Below are 13,621 nucleotides of genomic sequence, written 5' to 3'. Positions count from 1 at the left end.
GGTCACTCAATGTCCAGTTACTGAAACAGTCATTCATTATGTATACCTTTTGTAATACCAATTTAGAAACACATTAAATAATGTAGTGCACATACCTTTGACAACTGCTACAGCCCGCAACAGCTCCAAGGGGCTGACCTTAGGTATACCCTCCATGACGGGGTGAGGCCTATTATGCTCAAGGGCCTGCTCCCCTACTACTGCGAACCCAATTTGTGTTTTCATTTCTTAGCCTACTTGGAAGAGCATTTTTCTTTTCTTTTTTGGGGGCTGAAAGGAAAACTTCTATGTCGTCAGCTGCCACATCCTCTTTGTGTCAAGATACAGCCGGCTGTGCGTTTTGTGTGAGTCTACTATCCTCACCACCTAAAGACACTGAAACTGTTTGTCTTGCACATTAACCTTATAAACGGCAAACACATTGGGCCGGACCATACTGACGCTCCGTCATCTCATGGGTATTACTCCACCTCAGGTTTCCACAAAGGTTGTAGGCCGTGAAAGTTGTGGGAGTCTGGAAGAGCAGCAAGACACAAGAGCAGTGCTGCTCTTCCTCCCAAGCAACCTCCTCTTCAGCAATTTATTACACCATGTGATTTATTTTCAAAAACCCAATTTGAATAAAAACCATCAATCAGTCAATCAAGCACCTTTTTTAATAGATCTATGTAAGGTTTCCTTTGCAAGAATGTAGGCCTGCAGGTTGTATGGATCATGAGAGGTGGTTGCAGTCCTGTCTACAGTATGCAATTACCCTGCTTCAGCACGTTATTTTTTTGATATTTCTAAGTTGGTATTCACCCTTTTTCTTCTTCCTGTTTTTCCGAGCAAAGCTCTGGAAGGGTGATGCAGACAGTGATTATCCTTTAAAGACCTGCCTCACCACACAAACTAGTCCCCACATGGCTGAGACAATATATATTTAATCATTTCTGTCAACATCTCAACTTGCAATCGTTAGAACATTCGGGTGCATGAAAATGCACGAGGTGCATGAGGAGTCAGGTGGCTGAGCGGTGAGGGAATCGGGCTAGTAATCCGAAGGTTGCCAGTTCGATTCCCGGTCATGCAAACTGACGCTGTGTCCTTGGGCAAGACACTTCACCCTACTTGCCTCGGGGGAATGTCCCTGTACTTACTGTAACTCGCTCTGGATAAGAGCGTCTGCTAAATGACTAAATATAAATATATAAATATGAAAAGGCACAGGGTCACCACAATACACTCCTTAAGACGCCAACGCTTCCTCTGTGGGATGTTGGATTCTGAACAGTACTGCCATGAGTAATGAATGCCACTTGAATATGACAAAGAAGACACTACAGGGCTGTAAGCAACTTGATAGAGAGCTAGATGAGCTGGTGGCAAACAGCTAGGGTATTGCCCCCACATCACAGGTAAATATGGACCATTTTGCCAAAATGCTGTTTCCTCATTGAATGCCCATAAAAGTCATTAGCTGAAAAACACCAGGTATTTCAGGCCAAACTCCGTTACTCAGGTGTTCCTTAGACCCCAGTCAAAGATGCACCGATAGCCACTGCTAAATCCTTGAACACTGTTCTAGACCTAGCAATCTATATGGGATGTTGAGCATCTCCGTTAGTCTTTTTTATTTATTCCTACAGTGACCTTCCATCTCAACCTAGTGAATTTAGGTTGTCGTTATCTCTACATATGTAGCGATTGTTAGTACTCCCCATGTGTTGTGTCTGATGTCACCATTGTATGCAACAGACGTGATCTTGCAAGCTCTGTCAGGCTTTTCCGGACCGTGTTCATCCCTCACCGTGAATCAAACCCGCCATCTCTGACTTCCCAAGCGCCACCACTACCAGCTACGCCAACGAAAAGCTAGCTCTTCGTTGACGCGGGTGGCCTTCTACATACTTGAGGAGTGAGTTTTACCGATTCACACCGGCTACACATAGTTTCTTCTTTTCACACAACCTCCATTTGTACTGTTGGGCACCTGATCGGTGATATGAACTAGCCAAAGTACTCGTGTTCAATAATTCCAGCCACACAGTTGAGCCGGTCTCGTCGACTTCTGGAAAAATTGCCTGAGCAAGACACAAAATTATTTATCCTGGAGCGTTAGACGGGATCCAAGAGTGTAAGACAAAACTCCAGTGCGCTAAACGCTACCCAGGTGTGTCTGTGGTCCAACATTTTTGTCCATTCAGGTAAAAAAGTTTCTTCCTGCTTTCTCTCCTGTTTCCTCCTCTCATCTACAATGACTCAAGTGGATTTACCAGGCTATAGAAATAAGGGATCATAGTTTCCCTAGATTCACCCTAGTCCATAGAAAGAACAGGTGCTCCCACTGTTTTAAACAGTCAGTGTCTTCTAATCTATCTAATTTGACAAAATATTGTTACAACATCATGCTATCTCATGGATGTAATGCTCAAAGCAATATTCACAAATCAGTTCCAACCCCCCAATGCAATGTTTTGGTATATTGGTCCAATAAGAGAAAGAAAGAACAAAGATGGAGACAAACAGTGGGGTGCAGAGGGAACCAGGAAAAAGACAGAATTAGGGAGCCTCATCAAAGTTGCTCATGCACAGTTGTTATCATTGGCATTTCCATGCCGCCTTTGCAAAATGTCTGAAGTCTACAGAGAAGTCTACCATTATTATTACAAATTACTGTATAGGTTGATATAATCAAGACAGAGAATGTTCCTCATAAATCTTCAGTAGTCTTTATTACATCGGCTTCGTATGTACATTGATTGGGACATTGATTCAGTTTCCTAATTATAATAGAGTAATTAAGTCAGGGAGTCAGGTGGCTGAGCGGTGAGGGAATAGTAATCCGAAGGTTGCCAGTTCGATTCCCGGTCATGCCAACTGACGTTGTGTCCTTGGGCAAGGCACTTCACCCTGCTTGCCTTGGGGGAATGTCCCTGTATTTACTGTAAGTCGCTCTGGATAAGAGCGTCTGCTAAATGACTAAATGTAAATTAAAAGATTAATCATAATCTGTAGAGCAGATTAGTTTCTTTACATTCCTCTAAATTCCTCTGCCACAACCTGTCAAATGCATTCAATGACTATTGCTTTGCATAAATTACTTAATTACTCAGTGTAATATATATTACACAATCCCACCTACGTGTTGAGGCATGTTTTTATTGAATTTAAGTTGGTTATGTAAGCTGCTGTTATATTAGCCACAAGTATGAACCCTGACCTTTTAAACAAAGATCAGCTAGAGTAGCAGTGCTACTACCTCTGGTATTGTTAAAGGCATGTTGTGAGAACTAGATAAGGGTGTACGTTTGGTTAAACATTGGTGAGGACACCCTTTTTCATCACCCAATAAATGACTAATACCACAAAGCTGACCTTTACTGGAACTATCGCTGCCATTGCTGCAGTCTACAACACGTGGAACTACCTTGGAAACCAAAACTCTAAAGTGGGGTCAAACCGATGGTTTATGCTGAGAACATTGTTTCAAGTAGGCCTATGGATTGCTGAATGCTTGGACCAACTAATAACTATACGGCGTCACTGCCACAATATACAGAAAATACCTAAAAACTATACCAACCGTCGAACACTTTCACTGTTATAATCACTAACCTATTAAAAAAGGAAGTGTGACTGTTGCTCCATTTATTCCTGCCTCTATTGGTGCTTTACTGTATTGCTTGAGGAGTTTGGACTGGTTAAAATCTCCCTGTACTTTTTTTATTATCTTAGAGCAAAACCTTCTCCAGAAACGGTTAATGTTTCATAATCATCTTTGAACTTTTATACAAAGCAACGGACATAGAATTGAAAGAGATACCATATTAAAATTGTATTTTGACTCTTACCTATGCACTTGATGTTGAGCTCTGGTACCTGTTTCCATTGATCATCCTTGAGATGTTTCGACAACTTTCTACACACTTGAGTTTCTGTAACTTCAGTTCTATTAAACCTGTCTAGTCTATGTAAGGTCCCACTGCCATAGTATACAGTACACATGTCACGAGTGAACCTCTCTCATAGAGAGATACACTGTTACTGATTGATTAATAGTTTGACATTATAGTCGTTTGGCTGCAGTATCTACTTTGAATAAACTAGGACAATTGAGCAGTTGTCAGTTTTATCTATTCAAGAGTATTTGTTCAATTAAATCCTGTACGAATTATCGGTGTGTGAGAAGAAACATACGGCCAAGCGTTTCATAAATCGTATCAATGGTTGTGGTTCAAAGAGGAGGGACTTCAAGACAGAGTTTGAAGGGAACATCGAGGGCTCCGTAGTCGCTATGCTTTTCTATAACCACACACAGCGCACGGTGTAGACACGCGCACCAAAGCTTCCATCCCTTTCCATGCGTGTTTAAACTGCGGACTGCGCTCGAGGCTTAAAATGGGAAATTATTGCGATTCGTGAAATAAGAATTTTATTGACTACATTCTATTCAGTTAATAGTATTCAGGTATGATTAGAGCATTTTGTCACAAGTCGAGAAGCTGACGACTCATGGGGATATAGAAACGTAACATGGTTTTAGGACCCGGCGTTTACACTTGGAAATGGTAAGTTTATTATAGTCTTGCAGTATGTTGGGTATAATATGCATATTGTAAAGTAACCTGTGAGTATTACTATATTCCACATACAAACTTGAATAAAGTGTAATCTATTGGAATGGGATAAAGAAAAAATGGTGTAGCCTACTGCACATTTAGCTTTAAGGAAATATATTTTTGTGGTTACAAAAATATAGCCTATATAAATCAGCGTTGCAATTTTCTCTCAAAGCACGAGACTTTTGAGATTATCTCAGAACTGCTATTACTGCACACAGTAAATTCTGTCACCCTTTTTCTTATTTGTGATATGTGTGGTACATATGTATTATAAAGACTTATACTTGCATACTATACTAACCTCACGTATGCATAGGATAATTGGATGAATTGAGAAAAAGCTTTACCGTTAACATTCTTTATATCTTTTAATTTTCAAAATGATGTGATTTCCTGGCTCCGTGGACTATATGGAGCAATCAAAATGTGACAGTGTGCTTTGCTTAATGTTGTATACACATAATACAATGACTGGAACTTGGCCTGCCACTTACAAAGTTTTGTCTCTGATATTTCTTTTATTTTTTTATCACTTTATCTGCTTTTTTATTATTCAGCATCACTATAGAGAAAGCAGATTTTCAGAGTGTGCATTTCTCAGCAGTACTAGTGCTATGGATCACAGTTTAGTGTCAGCAAACATGGCAAAAGTCAAGTCAGCTATGTATGTTGAACTGCTAGGTAACTGTAAAGTTACACATAACTTAAACACAAGGCATTTATTTAAATTGACAGAAATGTATAAATACCACTCATCACATGCATCCAAACCCCACTTAACTACCTCAACCACAAACCCTATCTATAAGTCATGTATAACCAGCTAACCCACTGGGACTTGTGTCAGCTTTAACTTACCTGTTTTAAATTTCACCTACCAGCCCTGGGCACACAAATGAATACTCGCTACTGTAAAGTTTGGTAGTTCATTACTTGTTTGTCTGGTACAAATATTATTAGGCTAATTGTGTAAACACATGGGAGTCAGGTGGCTGAGCGGTGAGGGAGTCGGGCTAGTAATCTGAAGGTTGCCAGTTCGATTCCCGGCCGTGCCAAATGACGTTGTGTCCTTGGGCAAGGCATTTCACCCTACTTGCTTCGGGGGGAATGTCCCTGTACTTACTGTAAGTCACTCTGGATAAGAGCGTCTGCTAAATGACTAAATGTAAATGTAAACACTCTCCAGAAGTGACACATCTACCTCATACCTAGCATGTTAAGGCCATATATAGAATTAAGTGTAAATACTTCATATACTGTATACTAGCAGAGTGAGACAAACTGTCTGTGACCTCTTCTGAGTGAGCTGAGCTGAGTAGCCTGCCTGCTGCCTGGTCGAAGTAAAGCTTACGCAACATTCGAACAAGCCAGTTGTCAATAAGGTTTTGCCAGGCGGCTGAGGCAGTGGAGGGGATGTATCGTTATGGATGACACGGAATGGAGTCAGAGCCTTTTTAATGAGATCAATAGCCCCACACTGCATTAGGAGGATGGTAGAATCACTGGCCAAACCACCCCTCTCTCTCTCTCTCTCTCTCTCTCTCTCTCTCTCTCTCTCTCTCTCTCTCTATATATATATATATATATATACACACACACCTTAACAGAAAAGATGAAAACAGCGTCTGTGACGGTGTTCATTTTACTGAGTTCTGACCCTTTCAAACACTCCTCGACGATCTTCTATGACTCACATTTGAGGTAAAATAGCCTCAGGTGTGTTGCTAGCACCATTGTATTCAAACTCTTTCAAAAACTCTTGACTCCGGTATGATGGTGGAATTCCTCTGTGATAATTGGAGGTGTTGATGTTACAGTGGACATAATCAGACACAGGGCTCCTGAAACTCTTTGATGTGTGAGATTAATGAGAATATGCTCACCTTGGTGGATGAGCTTGATCAAAGCTGAGAGGTTCTTCAAATAAATACAAATTAAGAATCCAACCCAGTATGGTCACCTACATTAACACTGTTGTATTCTCTCAGAGAAAACAGTACAGTCATTTCTGAAAAATCTGAGATGTTTGAAAATCACAGTTTCTTACATTAGGCAAGGGGTTGGGATGGTGGACATATTTGGTAGCAGTCTGTAGCAGCCAGACAGCTTGTTAATGGAAACCAACAGCGCCAAGACAGTGTTGGCTTGTCTGACTTGCATGTCAGCACCAATGCAAACCAAGGTCAACAAACGTGTGAAAAACAGCCTATTTAGAATATCATATGGATTTTTTTTTATTGTAGGTGCTTTAAGGGGGACAACGTTAACAGTTTGCTTGAAATTGTTGACCCTGATGGCCAAGTGTTACTCTGATGTGCCTTGTGAGTGGAAACTAATTATCTCTCTGTACAATATAAATTTATCAATCACACCTCTCCCCCCACCCCAGACACCAACTTCAAACTTCTATGGTGACAAATGTAAATTTAATTCAACAGAGGAAGATGAGCCAAAAGGTAAAGGTCCTTACTAGGTCATCAACAGGCCCCTCTGTAAAACCCATTGAATTCTCACAATACAAAATCAATATTTGAATTTAGATTTTGGGCAACACTTTATATGTTACGTTATCTATCATGTAACTAGTGATTCCTGTAGTATAAACGTTGGAGGTACATAGGATTTTATATGTAAATAAATGGTAGAGGCACAATAAAGCACCACATGGATGAAGGGAAAAAGGGGTAAGTGGATGTTGTAAACGGGCTATTGAAGGTTGTATTACCAAAACAAGATCAATGTGACCATCCACTTAACTCTGGAAATCCCAACCACCCACAAACCAAGTGTTACTAGTGTTAAGTACTGCTAAACTATAATGAAGTGTAACTACATATCTGTTCCTATGTAACTACAATATTGTTACAAATGAGGTAGTGATATGTAGTTACATGGTAGTTTAATGATTAATATTTGGCCATATTTTGTGTTTAGTGAAACATTATTTGCATTATAGTAACACTGACTGAAATAAAAAACATGTTATGGTGACTAAATGGCTGTTAAATAAAGTAAAGAATTTAAAGTAACAGAGTGACAGACAGTCTGCTGGTTGAAAGACAAATCCTGTCACAGAGAGCTTCTGCTTCCACATTTATCCCATTTAGCTCGCCTCTGTTTAAATTCAGACACCACTCAGCCTGTACACCCCCAAAACACACACACACACTGCACAGACAAACACACACACTCCCGTTAGCATACTAACAGACACACTTAAGACTATGCTCTTACCTCCAAATTTATTGTGCTCTGTCTGAGCTGGACTCCACTAAAGAAATCTCCAGTTTATAAGTGTCTGGAATGTTAAGGCGTTCCTTATGTTATGGGCTAGCACATCAACATGCCTACTGCTTCAAGATGAAAATGAAATGGTACATTTCCACTGGCACTCTTGACTCCGGTGTCCGGCTCAGAATCTTAGACGTTTGTGTTTATACTACAAAGAACTGTCCCAAAAGAATTGGGACCAGTAGCCTTTGGTGGACTTAGTCTAACCAGGGAATGTTTGGGCCTTTTTTGGTCAGATTCTAGTTGGCAGTGGATGTCTGATGTCTGTATTCCTGGTAAAATAACGGACAATATGAAAGTTAAATCCTGTACGTTTTGTCTGTAGGTAAAGACAACTTAAAAGACAATATTTCAGACATCTGGATCATCTTATTCGCACCACTGGTTATGTAGTTACAGTAAACAAGTTAAATGAAAGATAACTTCTGCATCGTGCCTCAGACGAGCTCAGGTGCTGTGAGATTAGGATGAACTGCCAACTACTTCCCTGGAACCACAAACGATTGTGGTTCCCTGGAAAAGGTGTACACACAACCTCTTTCAGGAGTTGTTCAGTTCTCAAGCTGATGTTCAAAAGTATGAATATAAAACATATACATTTGTCTTCTTGTGAATCATGCGTATTACCCTGTTTGGGTAGTGAAGGTCTATTTTGCACTGAAGAGGTTTATGTTAATATGTGTGGGTGGTATTAAATCCTTAGATATGGCAATTGCAATCATCAATCAACTTGTTTCTCATCTTGATATTTTGCTTTACAATTTATGGATAAAATTGTTTTTCAATTTATGGGTGTATCTAGAAAATGATATATTGTATTTTTATCATTTTCCTCTGAACTAAAAGTGAAAGTAAGAGATATAAGAGATATGGCTATGCCTTAAAGTGGTTTTAGGAATGTAGCCTCCTTTTACAGACATCATTTCATCAAGTCTTTGACTGAGAGTGATAGAAATATTATGCTTCATGGCCAAAAGTTCCTAAAGGCTCTAATTGTGAGCCAGTGGCCAGGTGCCTATAGCAACCCTTATTTGGCGGGACTATATCCACTTACACTCAAGCACTCTCTGTCTGTCTGTCTGTCTGTCTGTCTGTCTCTCTCTCTCTCTCTCTCTCTCTCTCTCTCTCTCTCTCTCTCTCTCTCTCTCTCTCTCTCTCTCTCTCTCTCTCTCTCTCTCTCTCTCTCTCTCTCTCTCTCTCTCACACACACACACACACACACACACTCACTCACTCTCTCGCGTATGTGTATGTAGAGAGATAGAGTGAGACTCTATCTCTCTACATACACATACGCGCTTGCGCACACACACACACACACACCTCCATTGGTCCCACTGGGACCCCCAACTCAGTCCTTTACTTTACCCCCAGTTGGGCTATAGAAATGTCCCTGATGCTTTTCTGTGTTTTTGCGAACGTCTTACAGTCCACACGGAAGTGGAAAGTGCATTTCACACAAACCAGGCAGAGAAGTTTCTCTATAATCAATCACAGGTCCTCCCTGCTGAGCTGGGCTCAGTTGGATGATTTGTATAAGTTTGCACAGGAGGCTCAGAAGAGAGCGGAGGGGAAGAAAAAACAAAAATTCCACTGACTTACAGAACTCCTTCTAGGTCCAGCACTTAGACAAACACTGAACATATTGACTCACCATGGAAGGCAAGTGAGAAACCATCATAGTTTACCCTGGCAGGTGTAAAAGTTTCTTTATTGCACCAGTCTGGCATGCCAGTCTACTGTCATTGATCAATCCTTGAACTAGACAAAAAATACTTGTACAATATCCCCCAGTCATGAACATAGCATTCTTAAGATTTGTTTTATATGTGCAATAAGAAACAAATTATTTTTAATACTGAAAATGCTTTCTGAAAATTCTTTATTAAATTTAACAGAGTGGCACATTATACCTATGTTAGTGACTGCTAGAGACAGTATGACTTTCAACATTGAAAAGATGGATTAGCATTAGTTCTCAATCCTGGTTCAGGATTTGAATCAGGTTCCAACGCACCTGATTCAGATGAATAGGTCATTATCGAGATTGGTAGATGCCTGATAATGACCCATTAATTTGGATCAGGTGTGTTGGAGCAGGGAAACATAGAAAACATGCAGGACAGGTAGGCACAAGGACCAGGATTGAAAAAGGCTGTCTTAAAGGTAGACTTTCTGATGGCTGTCAGTATATTGTCTGTTTAAAGGCCTTGGTGGCAACGATCAAGTGGAACAAAACCTTTTTCATATTTTATTGGACTATGGTTCCAACTTTCCTACACTCGCTAGCCAAGGAGCTAGCCCTTGTCTAATCATTTTTATTATTTTTTTATTATTTCATTTTTGTAGATATTTTTTATTTTTATTTTTTACTACAATAGCTTTGAGTAGTTGGAATAGAATAAAACTGAACATCTCATAGAGCAATAAACCCATGATGACATTTTACAGGAGGACCAATATTCTGCTGATCACTCCAACATTCCTTGCATCTTTACAGATGACAGCTTTTAAAGTTTTGACGGAGCCATAGCTATGATTTACCAAAATGTTTTTCCCATGTGGATGAGGTTAGGGCACTGTCATCCTGGAAGAAACCACTCCCATCCGGATGGATACGCTTCATGATAAGATAATGTTTATCTCTTGGAAAACTTTGTATTGATTTGCATTGACCCTCTGTAAGCAGACATGTGGACTCAAACCATGTCAGAATAAGGCCTCCCTGTCGTTTATGTTTTAAAAAGGTTGTTTTAAATTTTCCTCAACAAAAGAGTTAATTAACTCATTTTAGGACCAAAACAATCAGAAATAAATTGTTTAAAAAAATACACACAGTGAAAGACGATCAAATAGGCCTGTGTGATCAATAATCTTATATTTGAGTTTGGAGATCTCTATGGTTTGTAACTGTAAATTACTGGATCTGCTATAGCCCCATCTTCGGTGTTTGCTAGATCATGTGTCTTCATCTAGGGTATCTAATTTTAGCCTTGTGTCTTATCTACATCTAGACACTCAGTTTGACATTTATAATGTTGGCTAAATAATTTTTAAGGCTCTGACTCAGAATACAGAGCCCTCTTCTCAAAAAGTCCATTGCATTATTTTATTGGTCTTGCAGTTGGTTCTATCAACAGATGAGTCACTATCAAATAATAGCCGCAAGGGCTGTTAATGATCTTTCTAAATGTCCTGTGATCACTTCAGAATGAATGTTTGCTTTACAGAGAGGTTTGGAATCCAATTTCCAACCCATTTGTTTACATTTAGTCATTTAGCAGACGCTCTTATCCAGAGCGACTTACAGTAAGTACAGGGACATTCCCCCCGAGGCAAGTTGGGTGAAGTGCCTTGCCCAAGGACACAACGTCATTTGACACAGCCAAGAATCAAACTGGCAACCTTCAGATTACTAGCCCAATTCCCTAACCGCTCAGCCACCTGACTTTGGCAGGTTTAAAACCTGCCAAAGTTTAGTTTGTCCAATAAATCTGGTGTCATGAAACATTTTGACACTGTCATTCATAGTCTAAAATGCTTAAGAACTATTATATGGCATTTGTTCTTGTTGTTGTATGTATTGGTATTATTATTATTTAATTTATTATTTTAGATCAATACTATTATATTTGTATATACTATTAATAATGTAATTACCAGTTCTACTTTTCTCTTTAGGCCATTAAAAATTGCTTAGTGTTATTTCAGTAAATATTAAACAGTTGAAAACCCTTTGACCCTGCATTCCCTAACCATACTGTACGTACAGTAACAGAGTTAGAGTTAGAAACAACACCAGTGATTCTCTCTTGGTACAACGCTTGGGTTGGGATGCTACATAACTTGACATTCACATGGAAGGTGGTCAGTGAAAGAGCCAGCCCTGCTGCATGATTGCACAACACAACCACATGAGGTGGATTATTAATGGGTTAGAACATTGCTTTAAATACTCTCCATGCCTCAGAAATGTGCTAATGGTACTGACACCAAGAAAGGCAAGAGTCTTCAGCAAAAAATGTATGACATCAGAACCACTATCCATCTTCAGTTTCAAATGAGTATTTCAATTAGAAATTGTGTGTGTGTGTGTGTGTGTGTGTAGTCTTAAGTACAAGTGGTAATATTGTCCTGCTGTTCTGTTTGTGCAATTCACTCACAAAGACAGTGGACCATAATTTTATAATAGGGTAACCTAACCTGAGATTTACAAATGAAGTGAAATATTCATAAAGAGGCTGTGCTCTTCAAAGGCATTTGTTGAAGATTCAGAATGGTATTCAGTCATTCACAACAACAAGTTACTATAACCTTTTCATGGAATGCAAGTGCTCTTCCTTGGCAGTGAATGCTAAGGGAGCTGTGAAATAGGGGAAACTTGGATAGAAATGACATACTGTAGAATAAATGCATCTTTTATATCATTTTACTATGTCAAAGGAAAGGTTATGGAGAGCAGAGTCAGCTAAAGTGCAGGAGCACCTGACATGTCAGTGGAGATAAAGGTCCAGAGGATCAGTTATTTAAGTTAAACATTAATTCAGATGTGCAAGAAAAAATAAAAATGTTTAGAAAAGGTTGAGCTGTATAAGCTGTAGTATAAGCTGTTCAGCTTATACTACAGCTTAGAAAAGTAGCTTGATAATCTTTCAGTATTTATCTATATGTTAAATTGCATCTACTAGGTTGGTGTGAGGAAGACCTGGGTATGATTCCTAGTCTGTAAGTTAAACAGATCCTGGGACCATTTAAAAACCCTTAACCAGTCAGACTTTGTGACTGATTGTAAGACAATGCTTCAGGGTACTGCATTCAGTCTGAAATGAGTCTGAAATACCTGTCCAGAAATGACATTTCAAAGTGAAATGCTTGATGAAAACAAAGTGTGTTTTATTATAAGGCTACAAACCTGACCTTACCAACCTACTTGTCCACCTCTTCTCTCCAGATATACTCCAGAGACTATACTGACAGTCAACAACATTGCAGTAATTTCATGGGGTGAATTAACATTTTGTTTAATTGAAATCCAACATTAAGCAGATACTTTGAATTTCAATGTCACTCAATACAAATTCAAAGGAAATGGAAATGATATTCATGATTTCATGAATTAGATTTCTAATTGAATACTTGGCTGCAACCAATGCTCCCAGTTGCTTTGAAGGCTTGACTTGTGATGTATCCAGGAAGTGTGTGAATGTGACTTGCAGCACATTGAAACACCGTACAGTTCCTTTGAGAAAGCTATTAGCTCCTGTAGTTCAGAAACGTGTTATTTTAACAGATAATGTGTTCCCCATGTGGACACATTATCTCAGGCAAGATAGGTCTGTGATAAAAGGAGGAGACACTGTGTACTGTCTCATTCATGCATCAAAATGCACACACATTATTGAGTGGTACACATCCTGTAAGGTCTATTATTGGGTTGGATCCAGTCTTCCCTGTTAATGCAGTCAGCTGCCAGGATCTGAAAAGCAGCTCTGTGGAAGCCTGCAACCTGGTTCAGGTTTAGTCTGTCCCATAATAAAAATGCCAGATTGGAACTGACATTATTGAGTGTTCATTCGGACACATTTTTGGTAAAGCATATTGTCAATGTCAAGGTTGTCAGATATTGAAAGTCCATTGGCACCAAACCGAGTCTGTATGAATACAAGAGTAAAATACATGATGCTGTCAGTAATGCCATTATTGAGCAATATTACGTTGCCTTCCTG

At 39.4% G+C, this 13,621-nt stretch overlaps 1 protein-coding gene across 1 annotated transcript in view; it reads left to right on the top strand.

Annotated features, from left to right (window-relative positions):
- The first annotated feature begins 4,493 nt into the window (after positions 1–4,493).
- Positions 4,494–13,621, top strand: part of htr4 (5-hydroxytryptamine receptor 4) — a 35,510-nt gene continuing 26,382 nt past the window's right edge. Inside the window, exon 1 of the mRNA XM_067247629.1 lies at positions 4,494–4,550. The gene's annotated coding sequence lies outside the window, so the exon portion shown is untranslated. The remainder of the gene's footprint in view (positions 4,551–13,621) is intronic.

Source organism: Osmerus mordax, chromosome 12, assembly GCF_038355195.1.
Source record: "Osmerus mordax isolate fOsmMor3 chromosome 12, fOsmMor3.pri, whole genome shotgun sequence".
Lineage (NCBI taxonomy): Eukaryota > Metazoa > Chordata > Actinopteri > Osmeriformes > Osmeridae > Osmerus > Osmerus mordax.
This window is presented reverse-complemented; position numbering and strand designations above follow the sequence as displayed.